The sequence below is a fragment of the Callithrix jacchus genome, chromosome 17 (assembly GCF_049354715.1).
Source record: "Callithrix jacchus isolate 240 chromosome 17, calJac240_pri, whole genome shotgun sequence".
NCBI classification, from domain to species: Eukaryota; Metazoa; Chordata; class Mammalia; order Primates; family Cebidae; genus Callithrix; species Callithrix jacchus.
In genome coordinates, this window is record NC_133518.1 from 76890999 (window position 1) to 76909982 (window position 18984).

Consider the following 18984-nt stretch of genomic DNA (forward strand, 5'->3'; position numbering starts at 1 on the left):
GCCTGTGGTTTCTACAGGGAGAAGAATTGTCTTCAGTTCCAGCTTCTGTGGCAGGATGATTTGTTCAGACATTAGAGTCTACTTTGTTTGCGGTGTAATTTTTCTTCCATTCCCACCATCTGCGGAGGGTTGCCAGCCCATAGTGCTTGCTGGTCTCAGGAGTGGTTTATATTCCTGGGCACAAAGCAGAAGCTGCTTAAAGATCATGTCTGGCCTTGCCCTTAGGGAAAGCTCAAGCTCACTGAAGAGGTTAAACTATAAATCCGGATGGGGAGGGTTATGGTGGGGACGAGCCAATTCTCTTTGGAGGCAACAGGAGGAGTGAGCGAAAGCAGGAGAGGCTCTGTGAAGAGGGCAGACCTGTGACCACTGCGGCAAACGTCTAGGTTGGTGATAGAACCTGGTCATGACGGCTAGTGCTCTTAGGGAAGGGGGATTCCCCAACCTAACAAAAAATCCCACTCCCAACGGCAGAAAAGACCAGGGGCCCACCCACTTACAAGGAACCGTATTTCTGAATCCCTGAGGCATCTCAGCCCTAACCACTGTGGCCTGAGGATTCTTGGTGCTTCCAGGCATATAACCCCTGGGATATATGAGTGACTTTATGGTAGAGTGTCAGAAGAATCTTAACAGTAACTGAAGTTACATTTTCCATCATTTTGGCTGGTTGAGAGCTCAAAAACATTATTATTATTATTTTGAAATGGAGTCTCGCTCTGTTGTCCAGGCTAGAGTGCAGGCTTACTGCAACCCCTGCCTCCCAGATTCAAGCAATTCTCTGCCTCAGCCTCCTGAGTAGCTGGGATTACAAGTGGCTGCCACCACATCCGGCTAATTTCTGTATTTTTAGTAGAGATGGGGTTTCATCATCTTGGCCAGACTGGTCTTGAACTCCTGGTCTTGTGATCCACCCGCCTCAGCCTCCCAAAGTCCTGGGATTGCAGGTGTGAACCACTGCACCCAGAAAATTATTTTTAATTTTAATAACTTAATGTGACATCCAGTGGGACACATCAGTCTGTGGAATAAAATATACATCCAGTGTACCTTTTTAGACTAGTATTGTAGGAAGCCTCAGCCAATTCAGCTCCTGACAAAAAATCCTACCACAAAAAAAACTACATTCGTGATACGATTTTTATATTGTTTTTATTTTGCCCACTTATTAAAGAGTTTACAAACACATTTTGCTTTATTTTATTTTTGAGATGGAGTTTTGCTTTTGTTGCCCAGGCTGAAGTGTAGTGGCACAATCTCGGCTCACCACAACCTCTGCCTCCCAAATTCAAGCGATTCTCCTACCTCAGCCTCCCAAGTAACTGACAGGCATGCACCACCATGCCTGGCTAATTTTGTATTTTTTAGTAGAGATGGGGTTTCTCCATGTTGGTGAGGCTGGTCTTGAACTCCCAATCTCAAGCAATCCAACCACCTCAGCCTCCCAAAGTGCTGGAATTACAGGCATGAGCCACTGTTCCCAGTCCTTTTATTTTTCTTCATTTATTTTCATGATCAATTATAGCACTTTTATAGGAGAAAATGGGTTTCCTGAAAAGATACTCTGGTGATGACTTTTCATCAGTGGGAAATAAGTATTTTAAAGTCTGACTTGTCACAGTAGTTTGTTCAAATCAAGGATGGCCTGGATGGTTCTCTGCTGCCCTCCAGTGGGAAACCGAGAGGAGGTCAAAGCATTTTTGAAATGAAAAATGGACTGGTTTATGTGTCTAATATTGGGATGTAAAATATATAGACAGAAAGAGATAAAAGAACCAAAGGATTTTTTTTCTCAGTGTGTTCAGAAATAAGTGAACTGTTGAACAAAGAACCATTCAGCACCATGACTTCTGACAACTGCAAAAGGATATTGTAAAGACTGTATTTAAAACAGGTGTTGGCCAGGCCGATGGCTCTCACTTGCCTGTAATCCCAACACTTTGGCAGACCAAAGCAGGAGGATCACTTGAGGTCAGGAGTTGGAGACCAGCCTGGCCAACATGATGAAACCCCATCTCTACTAAAAATATAAAAATTGAGAATGTATGTGTGAAGCTGAGAGAGAGATCCAAGATGGCTGATCACCAGCAGTTCAGGATTGTAGCTCCCAGTGAAAACACAGAGAATAAGAGGACGCCACACTTTCAGACGAATTTTTGTTGCTCACGGACCAGGAGATTCCCAGCAGAGGAGCCCCATGGGTCGCCAGTGCGACTCTTGTGGCCGGTGTGGAGGTTCTTGGTGCAGAATGGACTGGATCCCGTTTTGGTCGACATTTGGAGCTCCCGGAAGGCAGAGTCGCCTATTCAGCTGATTGAAGGACAGACTCAAGAAGGAAGCCAGACCAGAGATTCCCAGGCAGAAAAGCACCATCAATCTTAATGCCGCTGTTTTCGCCGGTGCAGTGGGTTGCTCAGATTCTGGCGCTGGGAATGACAAGTTAGATGTCCACTCAGAGACCAAATTAGAAAGTCAGTAATTACAAAGACAACAGATGGATAAATTTATCATGATGGGAAGAAATCAGCCTAAAAAGGTTGAGAATACCCAAAATCAGAATGCCTCTCACTCTACAGGGGATCATAGTTCCTCATCAGCAACAGAACAAGGCCTGATGGAGAACGAGTGCATTCCATTAACAGAAGTAGGCTTCAGAAGGTGGATAATAAGAAAATTCTGTGAGTTAAAAGAACGTGTTCGAACCCAATGCAAAGAAACCAAGAACTTTGGAAAAAAGGTTTGATGAAATCATAATGAGAATAGACAATTTAGAGAGGAATATAAGTGAATTAATGGAACTGAACAATACAATGCACCAAGTATGCACAGGTTTTAACAGTCGAATAGATCAAGCAGAAGAAAGGATATCAGAGGCTAAAGACCAACTTAATGAAATGAAACAAGAAGACAAGATTAGAGAAGAAGAAAGAGTAAAGAGGAAAGAGCGAAGTCTCCAAGAAATATGGGACTATGCAAAAAGACCTAATTTACTTTTGATAGGTGTACCTGAATGTTATGGAGAGAATGAATCCAAGTTGGAAAATATTCTTCAGGATATTATTCAGGAAAACTTTCCTAACCTAATAAGGCAGGATAATATTCAACTCCAGGTAATACAGAGAACACCATAAAGATATTCCTCAGGTAGAGCAACCCCAAAACACATAATCGTTAGATTCACCAGGGTTGAAATAAAGGAGAAAATTCTAAGGGCAGCTAGAGAGAAGGGTCAGGTTACCCATAAAGGGAAGCCTATCAGACTCACAGCAGACCTCTCAGCAGAAACCCTACAAACTAGAAGACAGTGGGGGTCAATATTCAATACCCTCAAAGAAAAGAAGTTTCAACTCAGAATCTCATATCCAGCCAAACTAAGCTCCATAAATGAAGGAAAAATAAAATTTTTCACAAACAAGCAAGCACTCAGAGATTTCATCACCACCAGGCCTGCTTTACAAGAGCTTCTGAAAGAAGCATTACACACAGAAAGGAACAACCAGTATCAATCATCCCAAAAACTTGCCAAAAGGTAAAGAGTATCTCCATAATGAAGAATCTATATCAACTAATGGGCAAAATAGTCAGCTAGCATTAAATGACAATATTAAACTCACAAATATCAATATTAATCCTAAATTTAAATGGATTAAATGCCCCAATCAAAGACACAGAAAGGAAAATTGAATAAAAAGTCAAAACCCATTGGTATGCTGTATCCAGATCCATCTCATAACAAGAACACACAAAGACTCAAAACAAAGCTTTGGTGGAAGACTTACCAATCAAATGGAGAGCAAAAAAAAAAAAACAAAAAACAGGAGTTGTAACTTTTGTCTCTGACAAAATAGACTTTAATAGTAACAAAGACTAAAAGAAAGAAGGGCATTACATAATGATAAAAGGATCAGTACAACAATAGGAGTCAATGATCATAAATATATATGCACCCAATACAGGAACACCCAGATACATAAGACAAGTTTTCAATGACTTATAAAGAGACTTGGACTCCCGCACAATAACAGCGGGAGACTTTGACACCACATTGTGAATATTCGACAGATCAACGAGATAGAAAATTAACAGGGACATTTATGATTTGATCTCAGACCTGCAACAAGTAAATTCAGTGAATATCTATAGAATTCTTCACCCCAGGTCCACAGAACATACATTTTTCTCAGTATCACATTACACCTGTTTTGAAAGTGACCACATAATTGGAAATAAATCATTCTTCAGCATTTGCATAGCATTTCACAGACTTAAATGAAATATTGGTTGGCTGTTTGTTTGTTATTTTCTTCCCTTATTCCTTCCTGTCTCTGCTGATAAGTACAATTATCGCCATAAAAGAGGTTTTTAATACCTATTTTTAGATTGCATTCCAGCCTGGGCAAAAGAGCAAGATTCCTGTTCTCTCTCCCCCTTTCTCTTTCTCTTTTTTTCTTTAAAAAAAAAAATACTATTGGAGATGCTCCTAAAGTTTACTTATTAAGTGACAGTATCAGTGGCATCATTCAGAATTACAATGTGTGCACTCAGAGCTGAGAATATTAAGTATGGATTGCTGCTTAAATTCATGTCGCCTGAATCACTACAGTCAGTTTTGTGAGTTTTATTGTTTTGCTGGAACCAAAAGAAAATTCTCCAGAAGACATAATGACAGGATGGGTACAAAATATAGTTAGAACAAATGAATAAGATCTAGCATTTGCTAGCATAACAGGGTAGCTATAGTCAAAATAATTTAATCATACATTTAAAAATAACTAATACAGTATAATTGGATTAAAAATACAAAAGTTAGCTGGGTGTGGTGGTGCGTGACTGTAATCCCAGCTACTCAGGAGGCTGAGGCAGGAGAATAGTTTGAACCTGGGAGGTGGAGGTTGCAGTGAGCCAAAATCGCACCACTGCACTCCAGCCTGGGTGACAAAGCGAGACTCTGTCTCAAAAAAGAAAGAAAGAAAAAACAGAAAGAAAGATAAAATGGAGGTCTTTCTGCCGGGATAAAAACAGTACACAACTTTGGAAATAAAAATTTTAAGTATTCTGAGTGTCCATGTATACTTATACAATCTTGCTTTACTTCTGCATAATTATTTAATGATGATATTGTAGTCTATTATATATCACAACACCCTTATTTATTTGAAGAAGATTATTAACGGGCTGTGAAGAAATTATGCAGCTTCTCAGTTTCTCCATGAATCTGATTACTATCCACGATAGGTGTGCATTAAGAAGTTTATTTAGTTTACTAACTGACCTTTTACAGAAAAAGTTTGCCAATTCCTGCTAAGTCACAATTCCTACCACATTTGCATCCTGCTTTAACCAACTGATAGATATTTTTTATAGTGAAAGAAAAACTTAAAAAATGTACAACAAACAAAACAAACTTGTTATACAAAAGGAGTGGATTAATCCTTGAATACTGACTGACTCTTACATGTTCATTTCCCCCCGTACCTCTAAATATATTTCTAGAACTGATGTGTTTAAAATAGACTGATGCCTGTGTCAGTAGCAGGGCAAGAAAACAAACTCACTTGCTCAAAAAAAAAAACACACAAAAAAACTTTACTTAGCATTTCTGCATTAGTTAAATGAGTCTTATTCTATTCATTTAAAATATACAAATTAACATATCAATCACTAACAGACAGTGGTGGTTATAAATCAAGGCTCTAATGATGTTGTGTTTTTAAATATATTTTCAAAATATATTAATTCCTCTTGAACAAACAAACGAAAAATGTGAAAAGATTCACCTGTCCCCTCTGGTAAACGAGACGCCCATTCTGGAGTATGGGGCAAAGACATACTGGATACTTGCCCCGTCTTCAGCAAATGCACCGAGCCCGGAGCCAGAAACACGTGAAGCACGAGGACAATCTGAAAACAACAACCACAGCAGCCAAAAACAAAAGCTTTTCACGAGACCTTTTCCAGACTGTAAAAGCAAGAGAGGAGGCAAGAAAAACAGAAAATTGTAAGCTGATTTGAAAACTTTTAAAAAGTGATAGAGCCTATATTACATAAAACTTGATGAGACAGTTGACCCTAGGAAATTACAATATGTTGCCAACATTTCCTGGGCAAGCTGATCATTAAAATAATACCTGAAATAGATTAAATAGGTCTTGCATACTACTTGCTATGCTCAGATCATCTCATTTAAATTCAGAAGACCCATATGAGATGGGTACCGTTTTTATTCCCATTTTACAGGTAAAGAAATTGAAGATGAGAAAAATCGGCTGGTACAGTGGCTCATGCCTGTAATCCCAAACTTTGGGAGGCAAAGGTGGACAGACCACTTGAGGTCAGGAGTTCAAGACCAGCCTGGCCAACAGGGCAAAACCCTGACTTTACTAAAAATAGAAAAATTAACCAAGCTGTGGTGGCGGATGCCTGTAGTCCCAGCTACTTGGGAAGCTGAGGCAAGAGAATCACTTGAACCCCAGAGTTGGAGGTTGCAGTGAGCTGAGACTACACCACTGCACTCTAGCCCAGGTAACAGGAGACTCCATCTTGTGGAAATAAAAAAAAAAAAAAAACCAACAACTAGAGATAAATTAATTAACTTGCTCAGGCAGAAGAAAGATCAAACTTCAGAGAATGATTTAACAATAACAAATAAGGTTTATTTGGAAGCAGAAGCCATCTAGAACTCTTAATTACTTTCTATATTTACTACATTTTTATTTATTATACATGTGAGGTTTCTTTCAGGATGTTAAACTTTTTTCATGTACAATCTATATTTTATTGCACTAAAATGCTTAAAACGAAGTTTCAAGACTCAAAAAGAACAGAATTACGATATACCTCAGATGTACCTTGTGAGAAAAGCATTGCTAGTACTATTTTACAAATTAGTTAAGACCTTGGGGGCTTGGAGAAATAATGTGAATTCTTACAGAGCAAAAGCTGACTTAGGACTTGACCTCATATCATGTGAATAACTTCAGGTGTGTGAGGTCGACTTGAGAATATTCCTTAGGCTATGGCACATTGCTATCATTAGGTATTCACAGGGAATCTCAGAGATTATATGAACACATCACAGGACAGTTGGTCCTCCATCTCCATGGGTTCCACATCTGTGGATTCAAGTAATTGCAAATAAAAAATATTTGAAAAAAATTCCATCTGTATTAAACATGTACAGTTTTTTCTTGTTATTGCCTAAACAACATAGTATAACAACTGTGCAGCATTTACATTTTATTGGGTATGATAAGTAATCTAGAGATAATTAAAAGTATAGAACAGGTGTGGTGGCTCACACCTGTAATCTCAGCACTTTGGGAGGCCAAGGCGGGCAGATCACAAGGTCAGGAGTTCAAGACCAGCCTAGCCAACACAGTGAAAACCTGTCTCTACTAAAAATACAAAAATCAGCAGGGCATGGTGGTGTGGACCTGTAATCCCAGCTACTCAGCAGGTTGAAGCAGGAGAATCGCTTGAACTTGGGAGGTGGAGGCTGCAGTGAGCTGAGATGACACCACTGCACTCCAGCCTGGGTGATGGGTGACACAGCGAGACTTGTCTTAAAAAAAAAAAAAAAGAAACGGGGCAAAAAAAACTAGCAAACAGAATTCAATAACACATGAAAAAGATCATTCATTACAACTAAGGATTCAACCCAGAGCTGCAAGGATAATTCAACATATACAAATGAAGTAATACGATATATCCTATTAACAGAATAAAGGACAAAAATCATATGATCATTTCAGTTGATGTTGAGAAAGCATTTGATAAAACCCAACATCACTTCACAATTAAAAAAAACAACAACCTCAAAGAACTGGGCATAGAAGGAACACATCTCAATACAGTAAAAGCTGTATATAATAGACCCATGGCTAGTATCAGACTAAATGGAGAAGAACTGAAGGCATTTCCTCTAAGATCAGAAACAAAACAAAGATGCCCAAGTTCACCACTGTTACTGAACATTTTAATAGTAGTCAGTGTCCTAGCTGGAGCAACCTGGTAAGAGAAATAAATAAAAGGCATACAAATTGGAAAGGAAGAAGTCAAATTATCCTTGTTTGCAGATTTGATCTTATATTGAGAAAAACTTAAAGACTCTATCAAAAAACTATTAGAACTGATAAACAAATTCAGTAGAGTTGCAGGATATAAAATCAACATTCAAAAATCAGTAGCATTCCTGTATGTCAATAGTGAACAACCTGAAAAGAATTCAGGAAGAAAATTTCATTTACAATAACAACAAATCAAACAAAAACCAAGGAATAAACTTAATCAAAAGAGTAAAAGATCTCTACAATGAAAACTATAAAGCATTCATAAAAGAAACTGAAGAGGACACACAAAAAAATGGAAAGATATTCCATGTTCATGGATTGGAAGAATTAATATTGTTAAAATGTCCACACCACCCAAAACAATCTACTCAATGCAATCCCTACAAAATACCAATAACATTCTTCACAGAAATAGACAGAAATCCTAAAATTCATATGGAATCATGAAAAGCCCAGAAGAGTCAAAGCCATCCCAAGCAAAAAGAACAAAACTGAAAGCATCACATTACCTGACTTCAAATTATATTACAGAGCCATAGTAACCAAAACAGCATGGTACTGGTACAAAAACAGACACACAGACCAAGGGAATAGAATAAGAAACCAGAAAACGTCCATACATCTACAATGAACTCATTTTTAACAAAGGTGCCAAGTACATACACTGGGATAAGGACAGTTTCTTCAGTAAATGGTGCTAGGAAAACTTGATATCCATATGTGAAAGAATGACACCAAACCCCTATCTCTTGCCTTTGAAAAAAGACTTAAATCTAAGACCTCAAACTATGAAACTACTAAAGGAAAACACTGAGGAAACTCTCCATGACATTAATCTGGGCAAAAATGTTTCTTTTTTCGTTTTTTAGAAATGGGATCTCACTATGTTGCTCCAGTGCAGAGGCTAGTCACAGGTGTGATCCTGCTACTGATCAACATGGACGTTTTGACTTGCTCCATTTCTGACCTGGGCCAGTTCACTCCTCCTTGGGCAACCAGGTGGTCTGGTTCCCTGTTCCTGGGAGGTCACCACATGATGCCAAATTTAGTGCAGATGCCTAGTGCATTATAACCCAGAATTCCTGGACTTAAGCAATCCTCCCACCTCAGCTTTCTGAGCTCAGCAGCCTTTTTTAGAGACTCTGTCTAGCTAGAGTGCAGTGGCACAATACTGGCTCACTACAACCTCCACCCCCTGGGTTCAAGCGATTTTCATGCCTCACCCTCCCCCACCCCCAAGTAGCTGGAATTACAGGCATGGCCCACTACACCTGGCTAATTTATGTATTTTTAGTAGAGATGGAGCTTTGCCATGTTGGCCAGGCTGGTCTCAAACTCCTGGCCTCAAGTGATCCACCCACCTTGGCCTTCCAAAGTGTTGAGATTACAGGCATCAGTCAACTGCACCTGGCCAAGCAAATTTCTTAATACCCCAATGCAAAGGCAATCAAAGCAAAAAGGACAAATAGGATCATGTCCCATTTTAAAAGCCTTCTGCACAGCAAAGGAAACAATCAACACAGTGAAAAGACAACATCTAGAATGGGAAAAAGTATTTGCAAAATATCCATCTGACAAGAGGTTAATAACCAGAATATATAAGGAGCTCAAACAACTCTGTAAGAAAAAATCTAATAATCCAATTAAAAATGGAAAAAAGATCTGAATAGATATTTCTCAAAGGAAGACATACAAATGGCAAACAGGTATATGAAAAGGTGCCCAACATCACTGATGATCAAAGAAATGCAAATCAAAACTATGAGATATTATCTCACCCCAGTTAAAATGACTTTTATCCAAAAGGCAGGCAATAACGAATGGTAGTGAGGATGTGGAGAAAAGAAAACCCTCATACACTGCTGGCAGGAATGTAAATTAGTGTAGCCACTCTGGAGAACAGTATAGAAGTTCCCTTAAGAAACTGAAAATAGAAATACTATATGATCCAGCAATCCCACTGCTAGCTATATACCCAAAAGAAAGGAAATCAGTATGTTGAAGAGATAGCTGTACTCTCATGTTTATTGCAGCTCTATTCATCACGGCCAAGATTTGGAGTCAACCTAAGTGTTCATCAACAGACAAGTGGATAAAGAAAATGTGGCACATGTATACAATGGAGTACTATGCAGCCACAAAAAGGATGAGATTGTGTCATTTGCAACAACATGGATGAAAATGGAAGACATCATGTTAAGTGAAATAAGTCACATACGGAAAAACAAACTTTGCTTGTTATCACCAATTTGTGGGAACTAAAAATTAAAACAATTGAACTCATGGAGATAAAGTTACCAAAAGCTGTGAAGGGTCGTGGTGGGGGTGGGGGAAGTAGGGATCATTAATGGGCACAAAAATATAGTTAGATGGAATGAATATGACCTAGAATTTGATAGCGCAAGAAGGTGACCACAGTCAATTATAATTTGTTGCACACTTTAGAATAACTAAGGGAGTATAATTGGAATGTTTGTACCAGAAAGAAATGATTAATGTTTGAGGTAATAGATACCCCATTTACCCTGATGTGATTATTGCCGTTGTATGCCTCTAACAAAATATCTCATGTACCTCATAAATATATATACACCTACTATGTACCCATAAAATTAAAAATAAAAAAATTAAAGTGTATAGGAGGATGTGCTTAGGTTATATGCAAACATGATCCCATTTTACATCAGAGACTTGAGGATACTTGGATTTTGGTATCAGAGGAGGTCCTGGAGGTCTAATCCCCCATAGATATTAAGGGATAACTGTACTTATAATGGGGGATAGAAATGAGAATGGGAGTCAAAAATAAAGAAGGATGTTAAACTTTTCATATTATCTAGGAGTTACTGCAGAAGTCTTTGAAGCTGAGAACAATATAATAGGTACCAAGGCTTCTTACATTTTGAATAAAGAAACCAATATTTTCATACAGAAAATGCTAAAAAGACTGTTAAAGAAATTCTGCCAGGACAAGCCTCTAGCACTTTTGCAAGAGAAGGCAAAGAATTAAATGGTAGATTGAAGAGGATGGTGATAAGAATACCTTTGTGAGAGTTGTGACAGTGCTGTGACATTTCCAATCCTCATGAGGAAGAGAAGGTATATTAGTTATCTATTGTTGCAGAGCAAATTATTCCACAACTTAGCCACTTAAAACAATAATAAATATTTATCGTTTCACAGAGTTTCTGTAGCTCAGGAATTCAGGAGCAGTTTAGTTGGTTGGTTGTTGCTCAGAGTTTCACAAGATTGCAGTCAAGATGTTATCTGATTAGTCAAGCTGAGGTTACATGCATATACTAAAAGTGAGTAACTATCCTCATTATATACTGAGAGTATTGCTCACCACAACCAAGACACATACAGTAAGGAATTCCATGCACATAGAAAGAGGGCTCAGATGACAGACAAGCAGAAAATAAAACCACAAAAATGTCAAACACAAAGTCATCCTCTGGTTGCCCAACACCAATATAACCATTTCTTCCAAGGTTTATATTTCAAAAAAGTATTGTCACTTAAAATATTGCAATTTTCCTTTACACAATCAAAGACGCACTCACATTGTCACTCTCCAAGGAAGTCAATCCAATGTGTCATCAGTTACCACATCCATCAACCCATCTCTAGTTCTAGAACCATCCATCACCAAGTCTGATTGGTGGTCATTCCTCTTCAGGTTCTGTACTGATTTCATATCCGCATTCTGATACTTATGGACTAAATAACGAAGTTTACAACAGTATCACACCCTATATACAACAGTGAAGTATAAATAAAAGTGAAAACACATAAAAGAATACATGAAACATCAAAAAAACAAAAACAAGATGGCAGCTCTTATTTCTTCCCGATCATGAGGCCTTCCCTCCATTTATGGTTTCCTATCTCTATCAGCGATTCCATGCTCCTTTTCCTTTCAGCCAGTACCTTCATTCTAAGAGACCCAAGTATTCAGCAGATCTATCTGTTTAAAGGTATAACAGCGAACCTATTTTTTGCTTGATGGTAAGTTTAATCACATTGATCAATACCATAACCTTCTTCCTCTCTTTCACCTTTTTCTCTTGCTTATCCAATGACAGAAGATATAGAAAATGGTCAGATGGCAGTTTTAGCTCCAAATAAGAGTAAACATTGTTTAGCCCTTGCTGGGGCTAACTTTCTTTAGAAACTAAACTCTGAACTCCTTTCTTTAGAAACAAACCTCTAAATCACCAAAGCCCAGAACTTCGGAGAATGGAAATCTAAAAACAAAAAAAATGGGTCATTAGTTATAATATCCCTTTGTTTCTAAATCTATTTATTTTGGCTATGGCAGTGTGGTGGTTTTAAAATACATCCACAAACACACAATGAGCCCTCTCCTGCATACTCCCTGGGACCTACACTGTCATGGCATGGTATTGCTTTGGGTAAGAAGCCACTGCTGAAGTACATCCTGCCCCAGGAGCCAATGGCCCCTATGTCTCCAATATCCCTGGGGCCCTGCGAGTCACTCCACCATGCCCATACAGAAGACTCAGTGTGGATACCCCAGCCAGACCTAGTAGTAGAACCGTGACTCCAGCACTAAAGCTCACATAGCATAAGCTCCAGGAAGCAGGTAGTCCAGCACAGTAAAGAGGTCACCCTCAGGGGCTGGGGAGCCAGTGTGCATGTCCAGCCACCTGGTACCCACTGCTGCCAGCAGTCCTACCCCCTCCAGTGATGACGCTCCCTTATACGTAGGCACCCCTAGAGATCAAAGATCAGCCCACCTAGAGGCTGTCACTACTGGAGACCCTGCCCCTTTCCAGTGGCAGAGCTACCATGTACCTCAAACAGTCCCAAGGGACCAAGGACCTGCCCACCTACCACCCACTGCTGCCAGCAACCTTGCCCCATCCAGTGGTGGAGATATAGCATGTGCATATCTCTCCCAGGGACAGAGGACTGGTCTACTCAGCACCTACCACCTCTGCTAACCCCACCCCCTCCAGAGGTAGAGATATCACATGGTGTTTTCTTCAGGGACTGAGGACCAACCCACCTGGTGCCCACCATAGCTAGCAATGGTACTGCTGTTCCAGGTAAGCACCCTCTCATAATCCAAGAACTGGCCACCAACGAACCCTTACCACCAGCAAAACTACATGATTGCCTCCACAAATATCTACAGCCTATGCCACTGTGGCTCTCAAATTCTGCTGATGCTGTTAAAATCACATAGAGGCTACGTACTGTTATTGCTTCTCAGCCTTTTGCCTAAGGTCAAATGTGGAGGCTACATTACTGCATCCACTCAAAACCAAAGCCAAAGCACCCTAAGCAATTATTACTATAGGTCACAACTACAGGAAAAAAGTCTCTCCCAGTGAAAGCTACTCCACGAAATTGGAAGAGGTGACTGTTTCACCAGATTCACAGATATCAACATAGGAACACAAGAAACATAGGAACACAAAAAACATAAGAAAACAAGGAAACACGAGACTGTCAAAGGAACACAATAATTCCCCAGTAACACATTCCCCAAAAGGAAAGCTAACAGATGCCTAAAAAGGAATGAAAACTAATGAACCTCATTAAGATACAGGATAAGTACAGACACTTAAATGAAATCAGGAAAACATTAATGCTCTGAATGAGAAATTCAACAACGAAATGTATATTATTTTTAAAAAGAACCAAACAGAAATCCTGATGCTAAAAAATTCCATGAATAAAATAAAAAATACAATAGAGATCTTCAACAATAGATCAAGAAGAAGAAAATAATTTCTGAACTTGAAGACAGGTCTTTTGAAATAACCCAGTCAGACTAAAAATAGAAAAAAAATTTTAAAAGAATAAAGAAAGACTACAGTCTTAGAGGAGACTATTAAGCAAACAAATAATCATATTCTGGATGTTTTAGAAGGAAAGGAGATGAAAAAGGAATAGAATATCTATTTGCTAAAATAATCACTGAAACCTTTCTAAGACTTTGGAAACATATGGACATTTACATCCAAAAGCTAAAAATCTCCAAATATAGTCAACCCAAAAAGGTCTCTGAAGCACATTATAATAAAACTGTCAAAAGTCAAAGACAAGGAGAGAATTTTTTTAAACAGCAAGAAAAAAACATCTGGGAATTAACCACCATACCTGGGAATTAACTGATTTTTAACGAAGTCCAATAACGTATTTGGAAAAGAACAATCTCTTCAATAAATGGTGCTGGGAAAACTGACTACCCACATGAAAAAGAAAGAAATGAGGCTCCCTACCTCTCACCCTATACAAAAATCAACACAAAATGGATTAAAAACCTAAATATAAAATGTCTTGAAACTACTAGAAGATAATACAGAAGAAATGCTTCAGGACATTGGACTTGGCAGAGATTTTATAGCTAAGCCCTCAAAAGCACAGGCAACAAAAGCAAATGTAGACAAATTGGATTATGACAAACTAAAAAGCTTCTGCACAGAAATGGAAACAATCAATAGAGGAATGAAACAACCTACAGAACGAGATAAAATACTGGCAAAGTATTCATCCAACAAAGAATTAATACCTAGAAAGTATAAAAAACTCAACTCAATAGCAAAAAAAAACAAATACTTTTAAAATGGGCAAATGATCTGAATACACATTTCTCAAAATAAGACATAAAAATGACCAACAAATACATGAAAAAAATGTTCAACATCACTAATCATCAGGGAAATGCAAATCAAAACCACAATGAGTTATCATCTCCCTACAGTTAGAATGGCTATTATGAAAAAGACAAAAACAAATCCAGAGGGCGAGGGTGAAGAGAAGGGGAAACTCATACACTATTCATAGAAATGTAAATTAGTACAACCACTATGGAAAACAGTGTGTGGATTTCTCAAAAAACTACAACTACCATGTGATCCAGCAATCCCACTACTACCCAAAGAATAGAAAATGAGTATGTTAAAGAGATAGGTGTGCACTACAGCACTATTCACAGCAGCCAAGATATGGAGTCAACCTAAGTATCCATCAAAAGAATGGATAAAGAAAATGTGGTACATATACAAAATGAAATACTATTCAGCCATTAAAAATATGAAATTCTGTAATTTGCAGCAACATGGATAGCACGGAAGGTTATTATCTTAAATTAAATAAGCCAGGCACAGAAAGATAAACACTGCATGTTCCCACCAATATGTGAAAGAAAAGTAAGTTGATCTCAGAGAAGTAGGGAATAGAATAGTGAAACTAGTGGCTGAGAAGGGTGAAGGAGAGGATACTATAGAGAGAGGTTGGTTAACATATATAAAATTACAGCTAGGTAGAAGGAATAAGTTTTGGTGCTCTATAACGCTGTGGGGTGACTATGGTTAACAATAATTTATTATATATTTTCAAATAGCTAAAAGAGTGGATATTGAATTTTCCCAAAACAATTACAGACAGGTATCAAATACTGTACCCTATATATATGTACAATTATTATGTGTCAATTAAAAATACATCCACAAATTTATTGACACTTCTTTCATAAAAAAGGAGTCATCTAATCCCCTCTCCTTAGACACTGATAACCTTAGTAACTAAGTTCTAATAAATTAACCATGGCTTAACATGACACTGCATGACTTCCATTGAGTTTAGAAAAAGCATTATCACTTCCAACCAGATTTTTCTTCTTTGGGATGCTCATCCTTGGAACCCAGTTAGCATATTGTGAGGAACCAAACAGTGCTGTGGAAAGATGAGGAGTAGGTGTTCTGGCCACGGCTTCAGCTAAGGACTAGGCCAACACCAGTATCACGTCACCAGACATGTAAGAGAAGGAGTCTTCAGATGATTCCAGCCCCAATCTTTTGGCTGCCCCAGCTGATGTAGAGCGGATAATGGAACAGAGAAAATATGTTCCCACCAAGCTCTGCATAAATTACAGACTTGTAAGCAAAGTAAGGGTTGTAACTGTTTTAAACCATTACATTTTGCGGGTGGTTAAACAGCAATAGATAAGAGGAACAGGAACAAAGAATGGTGAATATTGGACACTAGTTCAGAGCATATACTGCACCCTACAGGACAATATCAAAAAGGGCTATCTCTCAGAAGGCACCATAACTAAATCTTCAGTGTATCTTCAATAAGATACTTCTTGGTGATGGAGTACACAATTAGTCCAATAAATTCCATGGGCAAAAGCCCAATGCGTTACTTGTTTCCTTGTGGAGTGAATTTCTTGGTCGAAAGCAATATAGCATTAGAGAATATGATAGGATCTAAAGCACTGAGTAAGTCCCTAGATGGTGGTGTCAGCGGAAGTACAGTGAGCAGGGGAAGGAAATCCCAATCTAGAATAAACATATTTCAGAGAGGACAAATAAGAGCTCCCTCAATGATGAGGGAGGGCCGAGGGCCAATGGCCAATGGCATAGACTTGCCTACATGTGGCTGGTTATACTCCTAGAGCACGGAGTATATGAAAACTCAGAATTGGTCACTGCTCCTGAACACCCAGCAGTGGCTTGGTGATCCCATGCATAGCTCAAATCCTGTTGCCATTGCCATTGATTTCCTGATTCTGCTGAGCAGGCAGTGAGGCTGAGTTTCATCACAAAGCAGTTCACTTCATCCATATGAGTCTTAAGATTTATTCTGAGAGGTCTATCACTGTATCCCTTCTGGAGTCTTTCTTGTCACCAGTTTTCCAATCTCGTTCTTTCCATGTCCTTGACAAACTGACCAAAAAGTTAACCTCTGACCGTGAATTAACCATTTCTCCTTTAAGCCAAAGTGAACATCAAAACATACTGGTGAAAATTCTACCCACTGAAAGAACTTCACTACTTCGATATTCTTCAGGTCCAAAGCAGGATTACAACATAATGATCAATTTCCAGCAAGTACCAGCATATCGTCCAGATCAACATGTACTTTGCACATCATAGGTACCCAAAAGATACTTAAAATAATTTTTAAAATATAGCTTCCTATTGGTCTAAAAGACCTTGTTGGGTATGGCCTCTACATACTCCTTTCACATGTCTGTACTCTAAGCCTTGACCCTCCTTTCCTGCAATGTTCCATGCTCTCTCCGTTCCTGCAATGTTCCATGCTCTCTCCATTCCTGCAATGTTCCATGCTCTCTCTGTTCCTGTAATGTTGCATGCTCTTTCCTGCTACAGGATCTTTAGTTGGACTGTTCCCTCTCCTTGCTTAGTTAACTCCATCCTTCAGATCTTGACTCAAGATACTTACTGTCTTACAATCATCTTTCTTCAGAGTACTTACCTCTGCATTAATTTCTGTCTCATCTTGGGACTCTAAGTTCTAAGATTATGTACACTCACCACTGATTCTCCAACACCTAACATAGTGCCTGACATATATGAGGTGCTAAATAATATTTTGTTGAATGAATTCATACATGAATCAGTGAATGAATGAGGCTGTAATGATGCAGTAATTTACCTATAAGTTATCACTGCCAGGTTTGCTTAAGAAGCTTTCTGCCATCACAATTTTTTCTCCTCTAATTCACATTTCTTTATTAATTTAAGAAAAAGTATTCGTCAAGACAACTTTTGCATATACTAGCATTACTTATCTACTAGCACTATGCAACAGAAATGTGACCACATATGTAATTTTAAATATTCTAATACCCATGTTACAAAATTTAGTAATAATATATACTATTTAGCCTAATATACCCCCAAACATTATCATTTCAACATGAAATCAATACAAACATTGTTAATGAGATAGTTTATTTTCTTCAAACTTGTCTTTGAAATTCGGGGGTAGTTTACAATTACTTATCTTAACTGGAACTAGCTATATTTCAAGTGCTCAAGAGCCACAGATGACTAGCGGATACCACATCATATGCTATATCCCACAGTGTAGTTCTACAGGATTCACTTTCAGTAGAGAGGATCTCATCACCCTCAGCTCCTATAATTATTGTCAGGAAAACCACCTGAAGTCAAACTTTCACCCAGACGGGCCTAACTATTCCAGTACAAGAGATGATTTACACCAGACCCGGGTTTTCAGTTCAGGATTTGGAACTGAGTTGTCTCTGGGAACGATTTTAGCTGGTGTTACCCTTTTCACCTTCCTGTAACATTTTTTTTTTTTTTTTGGAAATTTTAAGTTCAGGGGTACAAGTGCAGGTTTATTATGTAGGTAAACTTGTGTCATGGGGGTTTGTTGTGCAGACTATTTCGTCACCCAGGTATTAAGCCTAGTACCCAATAGCTATTATTCCAGATCCCACCCTCCACCCTCCGAAAGGCCCGTGAGTGTTGTTCCCCTCTTTGCGTCCATGTGTTCTCATCATTTAGTTCCCACTTATAAGTGAGAACGTGTGGTATTCGGTTTTCTGTTCCTTTGTTAGTTTGCTTAAGGATAATAGCCTCCAACTCCATCATGTCCTTGCAAAGGACATGATCATGTTCTTTTTTATGGCTGCAGCTTTTAATCTTTTAATTTAAATGGATTCTTTGCTCCTCCTGAAGATGGAGGCCATCTCCTTTGCAAGGGCTTCTATTTCTCCCTCTTTGATACCAAGATACAATTTCCGCATTTTTAGGTACTTCATAGTAAATCAGTTGGTTCCCCTGCCTGCCGAGGAAAGGTCAGGGGGCTTGTGTAGCGCCACGTCCAGCACTGTTAATTCTTTCAGCGCTTTCGCTTAGCTTGGGCCTCTGGGGGAGCACTCGGAAAACAGCACACGCCAGGGTCTGGGACCACACAGAACCGGATTCGGATTTGCTCCCTCAGCCCTGAAAAGTGGCTCTCTCCCCATCAGCATTATTTGCACAACGGTTTTGTTTTTGGGTGCATCTACCTCACCGCACGCCGGCCATAGAGCAACAAACAGCAAGCACCTAGGGAACACTCGCACCTTCTACTCCTTCAGCCCCGCCACGAACCCTTGGCC

General features: G+C 38.9%; 1 long non-coding RNA gene across 1 annotated transcript; it reads right to left on the reverse strand.

The window, feature by feature from the left end:
* Window positions 1-1133: 1133 nt before the first annotated feature.
* LOC128929999 (uncharacterized) lies at window positions 1134-18984 on the reverse strand. Its single transcript, XR_008477443.2, has 3 exons — window positions 18949-18984; window positions 5778-5959; window positions 1134-2426 (listed from the first exon to the last, which is right to left on the reverse strand). It is a non-coding gene; the product is annotated as an uncharacterized LOC128929999 (long non-coding RNA).